Here is a 16,667-nt window from a genome sequence, read left to right on the forward strand (position 1 = left end):
TGTCAAGGGCCCTTTACTGAGCTGGAAACTCCTGGATCCCCCACCCCCACACATACATAACCCAGGGAAAGGACCACGTGTCTGGTGTTCAGTTTTTAACATTCATTCAAAATACGGCCAGGCACTAAAGGAAACTTCACAAAAAAAGCCTGGTAATGCACAAGGAGTTGGTAGCCCTGGGGTGGGGGATTAACAAGAAGGGAAACTCGGTAGTTAAGGGCTAGAGCAACCAGAGACATTCTACAATCAAACTTTCCGTATCTTTGGATTTTGAGCTAAAATGTTACCACCTAATCAATAAAATGACTAAATTACAACGTGATAGAACACTGCATGTGAATTTATAAAATATGTAAAATGCCATGACACTTGTGGTGATTTTTAAATTCATAGGGTTTCTGCAATCTAAGTTCAGGAACTTCGTCTACTTGGTCATAATCATTAAAACTTACTGTCTTAGAATAACTGATCCTCCTTAGTTATCAGTATGGAAACACACTCCTTACTCTGTCCAGCTGAAGGATGTATCTGAGATTAAGACACATTCTCATGCGAGTGCCTGGGTGGCTCAGTTGGTTGAGCCTCTGCCTTCAGCTCAGGTCATGATCTCAGGGGCCTTGGGTCAGGATCTGTGCTCAGTGGGGAGTCTCCTTGTCCCTCTCCTTCTGCCCCCCCAACTCATGTTCTCTGTCTCTCTTTCTGCTCTCTCTCTCAAATGAATAAATAAAATCTTTAAAAAAAAAAAAAAGATTCTCATGAGTAACAATAATGAACAATAATAAACTTCCCGGGGTTATCTACATGTCAGGCACTGCTCTTAGCAAACCAAAGACACCTAATCCCCAGCCTGGGAGGATGCTTCTACTATTATATTTAAGAAAACATTTCTAAGTATAAGTGTACACACTCCTATTTAAGAATTTTAAATTTCATAAAATCTCCTTATAAGCAAGAGGCAATGAGATCAGTAAATGACATGAATCTCAAATAACTAGTGAGCTCACATTCTCCTTCACATACCTTCTGAGGCCTGGGATCCACATTTGCTTGCAGTGTTTGCTTTGCCTGAGATTCCTAGTTCCTCCTGTCACTGTACAGGAAAATTAAAAAAAAAAAAAAAAGGCACCATTAGAAGTGATAAGATTGACCTGCTTAGTACAACTTGATTTATACTTGGGAAATAGTATAAGTGGTTTTTACCACTTATAACAATATAAGTGGTTAACCACTTTGATTATTCAAGTGCATTTTGCACAACAGGTCTCTTACAGAGGTGGGTTATACCTGGAATTCCTGGAAAATGAATATTCTAAAAGTGCCAAAAGAGATACATGTTTAAAAGACTGTTCCCTGTAACTTCAAAGGAAAAATTAGTTTTGTAGCAAAAAGAATCAAATATGTTTGACATTGGGTAAAGAATTTCCTGTACAGGATGATGGGATGATGAAATCTTCCAATGCAAGATGTTCTCTGGATTTTGAATTTCTTTAGGCTTTAACACCCTGGCAAATTCTAGCCAAATGACATATCATGAATGAGTAACTGGAAACAAGCCGAACTTGTGGAATTAGAGAGATTACAGATTTAATAGAGTCGGCTGGCAAAATAAACATACAACTCATTTAACACATAATATAGCCCAAACTGCCTGGGATACATGTAGCACAGTCTAGCTGTGTTTCCTTTTACTCTGAAGAGCTCAGTGTTAAAACTAAAAGCAATTTCATGTTATGCAAATGGAAAGATTAAGCTTTATGTACTCAACATTCAGATTCTTCCAGACCTGTATCAGAAGAACGACTCTTCATTTCTGCAGTCTTGAAGATCCTGAATTCATCCCTCTGGTTTCTATTCTGGCTCTCTCCCACCTTTTTATTGTCTAACCTCAAGCATTTGAATACTGATCTGAATATACCTGCAAACTGCCTGAGAGATTGCCTGATTCATTCTCTCCTTTGTTCAATTTTGCAAACCCTCCAGTTTTCATCTTGGGCAAAGAAAGGATTTTTCTCTCAGGTATTTCTTTGAGATTCTCTTCTTTGGGGTCAAGAGCAAAGATAGAAAGATTTTTCTTTCCATCTTGAAATTCCAATTTTGAGCCAAGATGGACTCATCATTACAGTGGTAGAAAAGAGAGAAGACTATTTTTTCTCCTTGTATCTTTTCTTTCTCACCCTGACCCTGAAAATTTCAGAGCGAATAGGTACTGGAGATCAGCAAGGGGACCGAAACTGAGCTGCCTAACTTTAAGAATGTCTGAGACATTTCTCATCCTGGCAGTTAAAACTGACCAATACCCAACTCTTCATGGCCCAAAGCCCCAGACTCTGGGTGTTTCAGACAAAAAAGCCCTTTATGACAGTCCTCCCCCTTAGCTAACCAGACAGAACCTGGCTGCACTGCTTTCTATTCACTGCCTGGCCCTTTCCTGCCTTCAGAGACTTGGAAAACAAAAACGACAGCTTTTGGAAAACCTGGTTCATCTTCCCAGCCAGAAGTGCAGAAATTTATACTTGAACCTCCAACTTCTGACCAGCTTCTCGACTGTCAAAATCAGGGCTGAGGGCACTCTGCAGCCTATCTGGCAGGAAACAAGCATTTCCGACCATCCTTTCCCCTGTCACCCACCAAAGACATACTTAACAGTGCACTTAGGAAAGGGTGTACACGTTCCTTCTTCCCTGCCCTCTCTCTCTCTCTCTGCATGTTCTTTGCACCCAAGGGGAACATTTTCTTCCTCTCTGCACCCAATCACAAATGCAAATTCTCAGCCAAAAATGAAAGAAGTAAATTACAGATCACCAAGTATCTATCATTTCACCGGTCACACCACCCCACAACAAGGACGCCGCCTTATTGCATAATTAACGTGATGGAGGTTCTTCTCATTAATCCCACCAACTAGAGAGGTGCTCAAGTCACCAAAACACACAGGGATGGTGCTCACAAAGAAACGGTGGTTCGCCCCGTTTTCCCATCCACCCGGGTTGGGGTGGGGGCCGGGGCCCCGGGGTCTACGAAACCCACACCCACCAGTCCCAGAGCTCACCCACTGCGGAGCCCGAGCTCGCCGGGGTCCTCTAGCCCTTCCGCGCCGCTGGCGGCGAAGCTCAGCCTAGACCTCGCGGGCCCGGGGGCGAAGCGCGCGGGGTCCTGGCGTCCCGCGAGCGCTGGAGGCCCGCCCCGCCGTCCGGAGGCCTGGGCGCCGCCACCGGCGGCCTCCGCGCCGCGGCCCGCCCGGCCCGGGATGTGGCGGCGGCGCGCCGGAAGGAGAAAGCCCGGCGCGCGATGTCCCCTCGGGGTGGGGGGGGGGGCGGGCCCGCCGCCGCCGCCGCCGCCGCCCCACGCGGCCCCCGCCCGCCGGCCAGCGCGCGCCCCTGCCGGGTGTGCGCGCCTCCGTTCCCGCCGCCGTCCTCCGCCCACTTCCCCCACCGCGCGCGCGCCGCCCGAGGCCGCGCGGGGAGACGCGGCCCAGGGGCTCCAGGATCCTGTTTACCCCCGCGGGTCTCCGCGGTCTGATCGTGCGCTCAGTACTTGTGCCTTTCGTTTTCCCCGCCGGAAAGAAACTCCATCCCGGGAAATTAGAGAGAGATGTGCGGCCGAACCAGATCCCGCCGGGTCTCCATTCAGAACACAGGTATGATGTTTGAGAAGAAGAAGAAGAAAAAAAAAAGCCCAAACTTGGAAAAATGAAGAAAAAAAAATCCAAACTTGGAAAAAGGCAAAACTGCTTGAGTTTGGGGTACATCCCAGCATTTTCTGATCACCCTTCCTAGTAAAAGCAGGACCTTCTGTTCTTTGCAGACCCCCCCCTCAGCTGACAGTCTAGGGGATGTTAACAGTTGTCTGGGTGTAGTTGGTTAATGCACAGCTGAGAGAGGCCAGAGCAGTCCCCTGCCCTATAGCGCTGTGCCTTCTTAACCTGCAGAAGTAAGACGTTGAGGTTTTAGAGCCTGGTAGAGAAGGCGGTCCCAAAGCTGGGGGCGAGGGGGGTGGGGGGAGAGGTTATTGCCCTGGAAAAGGTAAACTAGTTTTGTTTTATCTAACCTGCATGCTTGTTAACTCCCTAGTTGTATCCATTTAGCAAACGAAGTAGTATAGATATGTGAATGCACACATAAAACTTGTCAAGCTTTCAAGGAACCAGGTGTTTTTGTTTTCTGGTGTGTGTGTGTGTGTGTGTGTGTGTGTGTGTGTGTGTTGTGTTGTGTTGTTTTTTGCCTACCCTGTTGGTTCCCTTCTTAAGAAGTTAAACGTACTATGGATGGAGCACCCCATTTCAGAATTTCACTTTTAACATGGTTACTGACCCTTGTGGCTTCAGGATGGCAAGGTGGTTTACTTGGTCTTTTGCTCACTCATCCCGGTATTTATTCAGCCCTTTCTCTGGGCGCTATGGTGACATGAGACCGTTTCCTTTTTCCTTGAGGATTTGAATGGACACAAAGACACGGGAGAAACATAATTAGTAAGTTTGGAGCTCAGATGAGACAGAACATAATGCAGGGTTGAAGGGTCCAGGCTCTGGGAATTAGGTCTTGCAGATTCAAATCTTTACTGCACCACATACAGATTGTGACCCTGTCAAATTCTTTTATTGTTCTTTGCCCCATTTTCTTCAGCTATGAAGAAGTGAGGATATGTTACTAGAAAATATTGGAGATAATGCATTGAAAAATGCATAGCATAGTTCTCTCCCAGTGGTAAATATTATGATAAACTACTTTTTATTATTTATTTATTGCATTCCTAAGGTGCTGTTCAAATATTAAAAAATACAGTTCTTTTTAGGGCTTCCATATTGGTGACTAAAGTGAGTATTTTCTCTCTCTTTTTAAAAAGATTTTGTTTATTTGACTCAGCACAAGCACAAGCAGGGGGAGAGGCAGGCAGGGGAGAAGCAGGCTCCCTGCTGAGCAATGAGCTCAGGACCCTGGGATCAGGACCTAAGTGGAAGGCAGCTCCTTAACTGACTGAGCCACCCAGGCACCCCTGAGTATTTTTCTTAGGGTATTTCCCAAATTATTTTAGTTTTTTGTTTGTTTGTTTCTATAAATGGACTTCAGGAAAGTATTAATATTTAGTCTTTATTACTGGAGGATAGTTTGTAATGTAGTGGTTCTCAAAGTGTGATCCTTGGACCCTTTGGTCTATAATGTCAAGACTGTTTTCCCAGTAATGCTATGGCCTTGGTTGTCTTCACTATTTAGACATTTGTCCTGATGGCACAAAACTAGTGGTGGGTGAAATTGATGACAGTTAACATGAATCTAGGCAATGGAATAAAATGGGATTGGTGGGCATTGCATTTGTCACTACCAAACACTTACAATAAAAACAAATAAAAAATGTCACTGAAGAATGTCCTCCACGAAGCAGTCATACCCTTTGGAACAGGATGGGAAGTACACACAAGGCCTCCCGCTGCATACCAAAAGTTTGGTGGTTGTCTGGAGGCAGAGCTCTTGGGTGATGGTTTGCAATGCCTTTTTTTTTTTTTTTTTTTTTTTTTTTTCATGGAACACCATTTTTTCTTGAAAGAAGAACTGACAGACAAACTGTGGTTACACAGACTTGGGTATTTGGCAGACATTTTCTCCAAAATGAATTAAATGAGCCTGTCACTTCAGCAAAACAACTGATGGTATCTGTTACCAGTGATAAAATTCAGGCTTACAAGTGAAAATTCAAGCTTTTGGAAAACCTGTGTCCGCCACTAGGAGTTTGACAGCATCCCAATATTTAACAGTTTTTCTGATAAAATCAGTGGTGATGCTAACAACCTTTTCTTTCATTCTTTTTTTCTTTCTTTCTTGGTATATTGTATGCTGGTAGATTGTGGCTCAGTAAGAAATATTTGTCCCTTTCCAGAGTTCCTGAGGCAGCGCTCCTGAAACTTTTGTAATTTCCTGAATGATGGAGTGAAAGGAGCAGTTTTTGTTGTAATAGGTAGCCTTTGTTTCTGGTTCCTGACGCAAAGCTCCTAAAACTCTTGGAATTTCCTGGGTGATAGGAGCATCTTTTGTTCTAATGAGGCAACTCTAGCTAGCTGCAGATGGGGACTGGTCCCTGCAAGAACCAAACCTTGATTAGAAGCCAAGGACTTTCAGCCCCACCTTCTCCAACCTGTGGGAAGAGGTGAGGGGCTGGAGAATAAGTTAATAATCGATCCTGCTGATGTGATGAAACCTCCATAAAAACACTTAAATGACAGGATTTAGAGAGCTTCCACATTGGTAAGCTCATTGAGGTGCTGGAAGGGTGGCCATATAGAAAGGGCCTGGAAGCTCTGTGCTCACAGCCCCTCATAACCTGGCCTAGGAATCTCTTCCATTTGGCTGTTCCTGAGTTGTGTCCTTTATAATAAATCGGTAATAATAAGTAAACAGTTCCCCTGTGTTTTGTGAGCGATTCTAGTATAATCAAAAGTGAGAAGAGAGTGTTGTGGGAACCTCTGATTTGTAATCCTAAATTGGGGACCCAATATTTGTGACTAGCATCTGAAATGGGAACATCCTTGTGGGACTGAACCCTTAATCTTGTGGAGTTTGACGCTAACTCCAGGGAGTGTCTGAATAGAATTGAATTGTAGGACATTCAGTTAGTGTCTGGAGAATCAGAGAATTGGTTTTTGGTGTTAGAAAACACCTAGGCTGATGAATTTTAATGTCACAGAGTATGAAAGTTCATTGACAGGGTTTTAGATTCCATATCATACTAAACTTTAAGAAACTATGACTTGCTGAGTTCAGGTTTAGTATTAAAGAAAAACACTCAAAATTATCTGAAAGAGGGCGCCTGGGTGGCTCAGTGGGTTAAGCCGCTGCTTCCGGCTCAGGTCATGATCTCAGGGTCCTGGGATCGAGTCCCGCATCGGGCTCTCTGCTCAGCGGGGAGCCTGCTTCCCTCTCTCTCTCTCTCTGCCTGCCTCTCTGTCTACTTGTGATCTCTCTCTGTCAAATCAATAAATAAAATCTTGAAAAAAAATTATCTGAAAGATTAAAATACTTCTTCCTTTTCTACTTAACTGCATGAAGAAGGATTTTCTTCATATGCTTTGACCAAAATAACATTGCAACAGATAGATGCAGAAAGAAGTATATGAATCCAGAAATCTAGTAAGCAAGACATTAAAGAGATTCACAAAAAGATAATGCTAAATTTTTTGTTTAGAAAATATAGCTATTTTTCCTTAAAGTATGTTATTTATGGTACCATATAATGGGAATGTTATTATTTTCAAGTGAGTTAATAAATAAATGTTTTAAATTTCTCACTTTTAATTTCTGAATCTATAAGTTAAGATAGATATCCAGATGAACAAAAGCTCTTTGCATTCCTTGATAATTTTTAAGCCTGTAAATGAATCCTTAGACCAAAATATTTGAGAACTGCTGTACTAAAAGAAACCCAGATTCTTAATGGTAAAAGAAAAATGTACCAGATTCTTTCACCTTCCACAACTACCAATTGTATATCTTTAAAGTCAAAGCTGGAGATGATACTATGAAATAAGGGACGTTAACCACTGACCCAAAATATTGCCATCTGTTTGAATCAAATCAGTGAAATAAGCAAATAGATACATCTAGAGAAACCTAGGTGTCCTTGTTGGGATACGGGTTATATATGAAGAAACATCCTATGAAAGTAAGAATTTGCCAGTTCCTCTGAGCATTCTATGGTAATAAGATTTTATAAATTTCTCTCCAGTACTTTGTTTTGGCCTAAGCACAAGTGGACTTGGGGTCCAAATGTCAGGTACATTGTTTTTCTTCTTACCACTTTCCCGTCTTCTCACTATGCCACAGGCATTGTCCATGTCAGCCCAGGCAGGAGACAGTTCCCACAATACTGGCTGTCCCCTTCCTGAGCTCTTATCTCAGTGTTCACAACTGACACCAGCCACTCACAGGCTTCCTGGGGTTTTCTTTTAAAGAATGTGTTTGGATATTCTTTCTCAGCCACCCTGGACTGTAAAGGCAATGAAAAATTGCACTTGGCTCCCTTGGTGGGTATATGAGGAGAGTCAAAATGAGATTTTTTAAAACGGAGTCGAAGTGAGATTTTTTCCCCCAGGCTGAGGCTTTAGAAGAGCTGTAGTGGCCACAACCAGGCATCTCTATGTAGCCCTAGAACTGCGAAATGTTCAATTACTTAGAGGGTTCTTCTCAGTAGACATGTTGCAGAGAGGTAGGGATTATACAGACCCCCAGAAGTTGGTGTCCTTTTCCAATTTATAGATGGCCCTGTGATTCAAAGGTTTTTCATTCGTTCGTCTGTTTACCAGGAGGCAGTGGAGTGAAATAGGCTGGATTCCATGCTCTGACCTTCAGAAAACCAGTGAGTTTATTACAGTCTTTATGGGGGGTTGTTTTGTCTTGTTAATAGTTTCTCCTCAATTATCTAAAATATGATAGGGCTTCCCATTAGGAAAAATTTGCCAAGAGGATTTATTTCATATTTTAATTCTGAGGCATTTTTAAGACCTACATTTTGAATTGTTGAAAATATATTTAAATATGATTAAAATGAGGAAAGCCAAAGAGATGCTGGACTCTTGAGAAGGGAAGGCACACCCCATTGTTAGACTACATTCTCCATGTAATTGGCTAAAGGATAGGAGATTACATTGTAAGTAAGGTGGCCACCCAGAGTAGGTTTGGGCCCTGGGCTAGGCCAACAGGATGTACACAGAAGTGATCTAAGCCACCATCTTGGGGCTCACCATTAAGAACATGCCAGGCGATCCTGAAGTTTTCTTCCCCTAACATGTGCCCCGGAAGGCAGGCACGAAAAATAGAAGCAGCTGTGATCCCTGAGTCACCATTTGGAGGAGAGCTGCATTACCTGAATAGAATAAGATGAGCACAAAATCAGTATTCATTGTGGTAAGCCAAGAATAGCTCAGGGTATATGCCTTATGTAGCACAGCCTATCCTAACATAATATTCTGGTTAAGTGACGAGGACACTGAACTGAAAGTTAGGAGACTTCAGTTGTGTGAGGTTGAACTATGAGAAATTGCTGGTAATTGTTCATTTTTGATGTTCAAGAATGGCAGTTTCACATGATTCACCCTAGTATTTCCACCTCTGTGATCAGGTAGATATGCAACATTGAGTAATCCATTAATACCTTCTGTATCTCATTTTTCTCATCAAACATCAGACCTCATAGACATCTATGAAATACTCCACCCAGTAACAGCAGAATACACACTTGTCTCAAGGATACACAAAACACGCTCCAGGATATATATGCTGAATGCTAAGCTATAAAATAATCCTTAATAAATTTGAAAGGGTTGAATTTATACAAAGAAAGTTCTCTAACCACAGTGGAATTAAATTAGAAGCCAATAACAGGAGGAAATTTGAGAAATACACAAAATTAAATAATACAATAATGAATGGGTCAAAGAAGAAATTAGAAAATACTTTCAAATGAATGAAAACAGAAGCACAGCATACCCAAACTAATGGAAATACAAAGGAAGCAATACTTGGAAATTTATAACTATAAATGAGAACATTAAAACAGAGAAAAGTTCTCAAATTTAACCTTTCACCTTATGAAACTAGCAAAAGAACAGCACACTAAACCCAAAGCAAGAAAAAGGAGGGGGATAATAAATATTACAGTAAAAATAAATGAAAGGGAAAATAGAAGAACAATGGAGAAAATAAAACAAAAAATTAGTTTCTTTGAAAAGAAAACAAAATTGATACACCTTTTTCTAGACTGACCAAGAAAAAAAGAGAGGAATAAAATCACTAAAATCAGGAAGAAAGGGAGAACGTTACTACCAAACTTATAGAAATATAAATGATTGTAAGTGAATATTTGAACAATTGTAAGTCAACAAATTAGATAAACTAACATAATGGACAGATTCCTAGAGAGACACAAACTACCTAGATTGACTTAAGAAGAAAATCTGAATGGATTCAATCTCTTCTGAGATTGAATTAGTAGTTTTAAAACTTCCTGCAAAGAAAAATCCAAGCCGAGGTGATTTTACTGTTGAATTCTACATTTAAAGAAAAATTAATGCCAATCCTTCACAATTTCTTCCAAAAAATAGAAGAGGACGGAATCCATCTCAACTCATTCTGTGAGGCCAGTATTACCCTGATACCAAAACTGGACATAGGCATCACAAGAAAACTACAGACCAATATCTCTTATAACTATAGACACACAAATCCTCAACAAAATAAAAGCAAGCTGAATCCGGCAACATGTATAAAGGATTATACACCATGACCAAGTGGGATATAGCTCAGGAATGCACGATCACTTCAACATCTGAAAGTGAATTAATGTAATGCAACCATGTCAATAGAATAAAGACAGACCACATGACTAACTAGAAGCAGAAAAAGCATTTGACAAAATTCAGTTCCCATTTATGAGAAAGGCATGCACTAAATTAGGGAGAGAAGGGAACTTCTTTAGCCTGATAAATGGCATCTACAAAGCCCCACAGATAGCATCATACTTATGGTGAAAGACTGAAAGCTTTCCCCCAAGATCAGGAACAATACAAGATGTTTTTATTATTTCTTTTATTATTTCTACTCAACATTTTACTGGAGGTTTTAGGTAGGACAGTTAGCCAAGAAAAAGGCATAGAAGTATCCGTATTGGAAAGGGATAAGCAAAGCTATTTCTATTTTAGATGACACACTCTTGCATACAGAAAATCCTAACAATTTCACTGAACTATTAGAACTAATAAATGAGTTGAACAGAGTTACAGCATGTAAGACCAACCTACAAAATCAATTGTATTTTTATAGATTAGCAATGAACAACCCAAAAATGAAATTAAGAAAACAATTCCATTTATAATAGCATCAAAAGTAATGCGGTTCTTACAGACAAATTTAACAAAGGAGGTATAAAACTAAAACTCTGAAAACTACGAACATTTCTGAAAGGAATTAAGAAGACCTAAGTAAGTGTAGAAACATCCCATGTTCAGGTATCAGAAGATTTAATACTGTTAAGATGGCAATACTCTCCAAATTGACATACAGATTCATTGCAATCCTCATCAAATTTCTAGCTGGCTTATTTGCAGAAATTGGCACTGTGATCCTAAAATCCTCTTGGAAATTCAAGAAACTCAGAGTAGTCAAAGCAATCTTAAAACATCCAATCAAAGTCGGAGGAATCACTTCCCAATCTTAAAACTTACTACAAAGCTACAGTCCTCGAGAGAGTGTGCTACAAGCATAAGAAGAGACATAAAGATCAATGGAATAGAACTGAGAGTACAGAAATAAACCCTCACATTTATGGTCAATAAATTTATGACAAAGTTGCTGACAATTAATGAACACAGAATGGTATTTTCTACCAATGGTGTCAGGATGATGGGGTATCCATATGCAAAAGAATGGATTTAAACCCCTCCATCATAACATACTCAAAAATTAACTCAAAATGGACGATAGACCTAACTGCAAGAGCTAAAACTAAAAATCAAGCAGAAAAATAGGCATAAATCTTTGTAACCTTGAGTTAAACGATGGTTTCTTAGTTATGACACCAAGAGCACAAGGTCAAAAAAAGAATAGCTAAGTTGCATTTCATCAAAATTGAAAAATGTTGTGCTTTAAAGAACACTATCAAGAAAGTGAAAAGACAGTCCATAGAATGAGAGAAAATTTTTTGCAAATCATGTATCTGATAAGGGATTAGTATCTAGAATATATACAGAACTTCTCCAAATCCATAACAATAAGATAAAAAACTCAATAAAAATGGGCAAAGGATCTGAATAGACATCTCTCCAAGGAAGCTATGCAAATGGCCAATAAGCACATGAAAAGTTTTTCCATATCATTACTCAGTAGGGAAATGAAAATCAAAGTCACAAGGAGATACCGCTAGAATGGCTAAAATCAAAAAAGATGAAAACAGAGTTGTGGAGAAATACAGCACTCGTACATTGCTGGTAAGAGTATAAAATGGTACTGTCATAGAAAACTTGGCAGTTCCTGAAGTGTTAGATGAGAGGTTACCATATAATGTAGCAATTTCGTTCTGAGGTGTATACCTGAGAGAAATGAAGACTTTTAAGTGTACACAAAAACTTGTATGTAAATGTTCACATTGCTATTTGTAATAGCCTAAGAGTGGAAACAAATGTCCATCAAATGATGAATAAACAAAATGTAGTGTATCTATACAGTACAATATGACTTAGAAAAAAAAAAAAAGAATGACACGGATGGACCTTGAAAACATTATGCTAATTGAAAGAGGCCAGATACAAAGGACCACATATCCTATGTCCAAAATAGGCAAGTCTATAGTGACAGAAAATAGAATCGTGGTTGCCTGGGGGCTGGTGTAGAGGTCAGGAATTGGGAGTGACTATTAATAGAAACGGGATAAAAATAATCTGAAATTAGATTGTGATTGCTGTACAACTCTGTGAACATACCAAAAGCCATTGAATTTTAATGGGTGAGTTTTAGGGTATGTGAATTATAGCTCAATAAAAATGTTAATTAAAAATGTGGATATGTAATGATTTAGAAAAATATATTTTTCACATATATTGCAGTTCGCTTCATTGTATGTATCTGTTGAACAGAATGGTAGGTGGAAAAATGCTCAGCTAATTCTTAGATGTGATTTCCAGTCTGGCTTTCGTGTAGTCTGGTAAATCCCTTAACTTCTGAGCCCCAGTTTTCTAATAGGAAATCAGAATGTTATTTTGAGTGACTGCTCTGTTCCCCTCCAGCTCTAATAGCCAATTATTCTATGGAAGCCAGATCTGAATCTGTGCAGAGTTGTTGTGGGGGATGTACATTTATATCTGGGTTTAAGTCCTGTAACGAAAATAGCAAAGTGTGGAAGGAAAAATGTCAGAAACATTCATCTAAGAAGAAAATAATACGGAAAAATAAGGAGATTAAAAAAACAAGTAAGTAAATTTTTTGTGTATGTGGCATACGGTTACATAATTAACTATCCATCCAGCTGGTTGAGAATATAATTACTATTTTCTTTTCAGTCATGGCAAGATGGGACCTACTTTTACGTCTCTTACTTATGATAAGAAACTGCCAGTAAAAATAAAGTTACTGTTCTCTTTTTTTATACAGGCAATGCTTCTCAGAAGGCAACATGGTAAGTAATGTAGTGCTAGGGCGGCCCTTTGAAAAACTGGTCCTCACTTCTGACACTGAACTCACAAAGCATGGAAAAATGTATCATTCTCAGATAAGATGTGTTAATAACAGAGCATGCATAGGCTGAGAATATCAAGAAGTAACAAACTCCTGAAGTCTTATGACTAAAGATTGTTTTAGGATTGTTATCAGAAAAACTCTACATCAGGTGGAAAGTTGGAAATTCACCACACATCTGCTTTATTTTTGTTACCATCCAAATCTTCCATTAGTAATAAGTTAGGGAGGTGCATTGATTCTTCAGACCAGGAGAGCACTACTTGGTTCCCATCTACTATTGATTCTCAAATCTTGCTGATCATCAGGAAAATGTGTAAAGATAATATAGGTCAGTGGCTCTATTCCCTAGAGATTCTTTCTCAATAGGTCCAGGTAAAAAGCCTAGAGACCCTAATTTTTTTTGTAAGATTTTATTTATTCATTTGACAGAGAGAGAAAGAGAGCATGAGCAGTGGGGAGGAGCAAGAGGGGGCAGGAAGAAGCAGACTCCCAGCCGAGCAGGGAGCCCCATGTGGGGCTCGATCCCAGGACCCTGAAATCGTGACCTGAGCCAAAGGCAGACGCTTAACCGACTAAGCCATCCAGTTACCCCTGGAGACCTTAATTATTAAAAGCTTCTCAGATGACTATGAGCAATCAAGTTTGGGAATACTTGTCAAATCAAGGCCTTGAACTACTTGGTATCCTTAGTACTCAGAGTCCACAGACAGTAAAATACTGTTGATGGAGGACTTCAACCACCTTCATTTTGACCTCAGTCTGTACTTTCTAATTGATTAAGTTCCTCTTTCCAGCTTATCTCTTAATTCAGGCAAAAGACCTAGCAGGCAAAGCATCCCATGATGGGAATGGAAACTACAGCTGTAGCAATAGATACTGCTCTGTTGCCAGCAAGACCCCATGTATTTGACTCCAAAAGATGATGATCAACCTGACTTTTATTGCCCAAGCATGTACCTGCTGACCTTTGTCCCACATTTTCCTTATGTAAACCTCGAAGTATTTTCAGAACTTTGGAGGAAGTCTTTGAGATGATAGTCCAATGTCTTCCTAGTGTTGGCCTCACTGAGATAAATTCCTTCCTTCTTCCACTGCCACTCATCTCTCTGCCTTTGGATTTTATCAGTTGCGAGTGGGCCGAACCTGGTCCATTCGGGAGCTAGGTGCTACTGCATCCTTGTGCCCCAGTTACACTATGTTAATTTCTATTTAATTTTGGGTACAGGACAGAGAAACACTGTATTAATTGTACCAAAACTCTTTATGAAGTGAAAATAGTAATCATGCACCCATACAATTACATACCCTTCCTTTTTTAGCACCACATTCAAAATTTTAGCCTAAATTCTGTTTCCAGAGTCTTAAGAGTCTACTGATTCCCTGGCAATGATAGCAGCATGGAAACAAGCTGCCATTATTAACCTATACTCATGTTCTTGATTGCTTGAAAACTCTTAGAATTGAGTGATTCAAAACACACTGAAGAATACTAGTGTTTTATTTGTATTTTCCATTTGGTCAAAATCTGTTTTGTTTCCTCTTCCCTTAATTGACTCACTCATGACTGGATGTTTAAATGTTCCTCTTCAAAGTTTTTGACAGAGGGTAGTTCAAGGCATTGGAATAGACTATTGCAATATGTGTGTTGCTTACAATTGACTTACCAAGCTTTGAAAATTCTCTGATCTGAGAGGTTTGATAATTCCCTCTGTCTTGAATTCACTTGCTTTGTATACCTAAAGACTCAGTTTCAATACTACATCATGGTGGTAAGCCTTTTCTTTGTTAACGGAAATTGGTAATCCAAATTCAAGTTAGAATTCAGCCACATTTGGGGCCATCAAAGTAACTTACTGGAGATGACAATGGGGTGAACAGATGCCTTGTCTGTGAATTTGTACAAGCACAGCCAATGACAACTACATGACAACCTCCTTTTCATTCAAATGGCTGGCAAATTCCTTTTGCTATTAGTTATAAGAGGCAGATATGGATGTTGGTGATACCCTAGTTCCTAGTAGAAGTTAAGAAGAAGAATGTCTTAAGAGGGGCTACTATTCCCAACTCTCTATTGAGACCACTCTCTTAAAGGCCACTAATAAAAAATTAATTCATTTATAGACATTTATCAGATGCTTACTATATGCCAGGTATTACACAAATGCTGGAGATCCCTAGATGAATAATAATAGTAATCATAGCAAATATTTATGTAGTGACTACCATATGCAAGTACTGCTCTTCCGACTACACATAGCAACCTATTAGTGGGTCACAAAATCAATTTAGTGCTTCAGAACCATCATTTAAAAGAACAGAAGAGAATTGAAATAACAGGGTGGTTCCCTCATATTAAGATGATAGGTCTTACTGCCAGCTGCACCCAAATGGGCCATTTTGGCATGAACGTTATTTTGAGTTAAAAGCAATCAAAACCCAGCAGATTCAGGAAAATTTCTATATCTCCCCATTTACTGCCTGCTAGTACAAGGAAGAGAGCTATCAGCAGAGAGTCTTCTTTACCTAAGAAAATTATTTGCATGGCAGGGCACCTATGAAGGGTGCCTGGGTGGCCCAGCAGGTTGAGCCTCTGCCTTTGGCTCAGGTCATGTTCTCGGGGTCCTGAGATCAAGCCCCGTGTCCGGCTGCTGTCTGCTCAGTTGGGAGCCTGCTTCCTCCCTCCCCTCTGCCTGCCTCTCTGCCTACTTGTGAGCTCTCTTTCTCTGTCAAATAAATAAATCTTAAAAAAAAAAACAAAAAAAAAAAACGAAAAAACAGGACACCTTTGTTTTCCAAACATCTCCTTCCTGCTAATGGTTTTTCTCTCTTTGTATTCTCAGACACCTTCCCCTCTCCTCAGCTCATATAAGTGTCATGTTGCCTCATTGTCTTTGGAATTTCCATGTCTGTGTAGATTCCCCATGTGTACACTACTAAATTTGATTTTTTCCTGTTAATCTGTGTCAAATCAGCTTGATTCTTAGTCCAGGTAGAAGGATCTTGAAGGGCAGAGGAAATTCTTCCTTCTCAACAACAGTAAGAATTGGTTTCATAAAACTTTTATTTCATAAATGTAAGGGCCTATTTAGGCAGAGCGGCCCCACCTCGGTTGAACAGCCATTTTGTTGTTTATGCAGTGAAACTTAAATTGACCCTGCCTCCCCCAACCAGGGGAACTTATTTCAAAGCAAGTCTGGGAAACCAGTCCCAGGTAACAAAGCCCAAATACAAGGGTGGGTCAGGTCAGGTAGAGATTACAGCCCCAATGCGGGGATGAGTCGGGTCAGGTGGGGACATCCAATCAGTAAAGCACGCAAACTGTCTCCCTAGCTACCAAGGAGCGTGGGCCCCGCCCTTTGGGCACCAATTCTCACCAAGGTGATAGGCTAGTTCAAATGTCTACTGTAGGGTAAATTGTAATTCAGTGACCTAGCATGACTGTGCAGCTTTCTC

General features: G+C 40.3%; 2 protein-coding genes across 7 annotated transcripts in view; one reads left to right on the plus strand and one right to left on the minus strand.

The window, feature by feature from the left end:
• Window positions 1–3,248, minus strand: part of CHST10 (carbohydrate sulfotransferase 10) — a 29,827-nt gene extending 26,579 nt beyond the window's left edge. Inside the window, exons 1-2 of the mRNA XM_032840299.1 lie at window positions 3,050–3,248; window positions 1,021–1,090 (exon numbers count right to left, since the gene is read on the minus strand). The gene's annotated coding sequence lies outside the window, so the exon portion shown is untranslated. The remainder of the gene's footprint in view (window positions 1–1,020; window positions 1,091–3,049) is intronic.
• Window positions 3,249–3,548: 300 nt separating this feature from the next.
• The window catches only part of NMS (neuromedin S), a 49,221-nt gene continuing 36,102 nt past the window's right edge, over window positions 3,549–16,667 (plus strand). For 3 of the 6 annotated variants that reach the window (XM_032840401.1, XM_032840408.1, XM_032840410.1), the window contains exon 1: window positions 3,549–3,637. The gene's annotated coding sequence lies outside the window, so the exon portion shown is untranslated. Of the gene's footprint in view, window positions 3,638–13,127; window positions 13,153–16,667 lie in introns of all 6 variants that reach the window. The other 3 variants (XM_032840402.1, XM_032840411.1, XM_032840406.1) reach the window with 2 other exon arrangements.

Source organism: Lontra canadensis, unplaced genomic scaffold (genome assembly GCF_010015895.1).
Source record: "Lontra canadensis isolate GAN:19392208 unplaced genomic scaffold, GSC_riverotter_1.0 scaffold112, whole genome shotgun sequence".
Lineage (NCBI taxonomy): Eukaryota > Metazoa > Chordata > Mammalia > Carnivora > Mustelidae > Lontra > Lontra canadensis.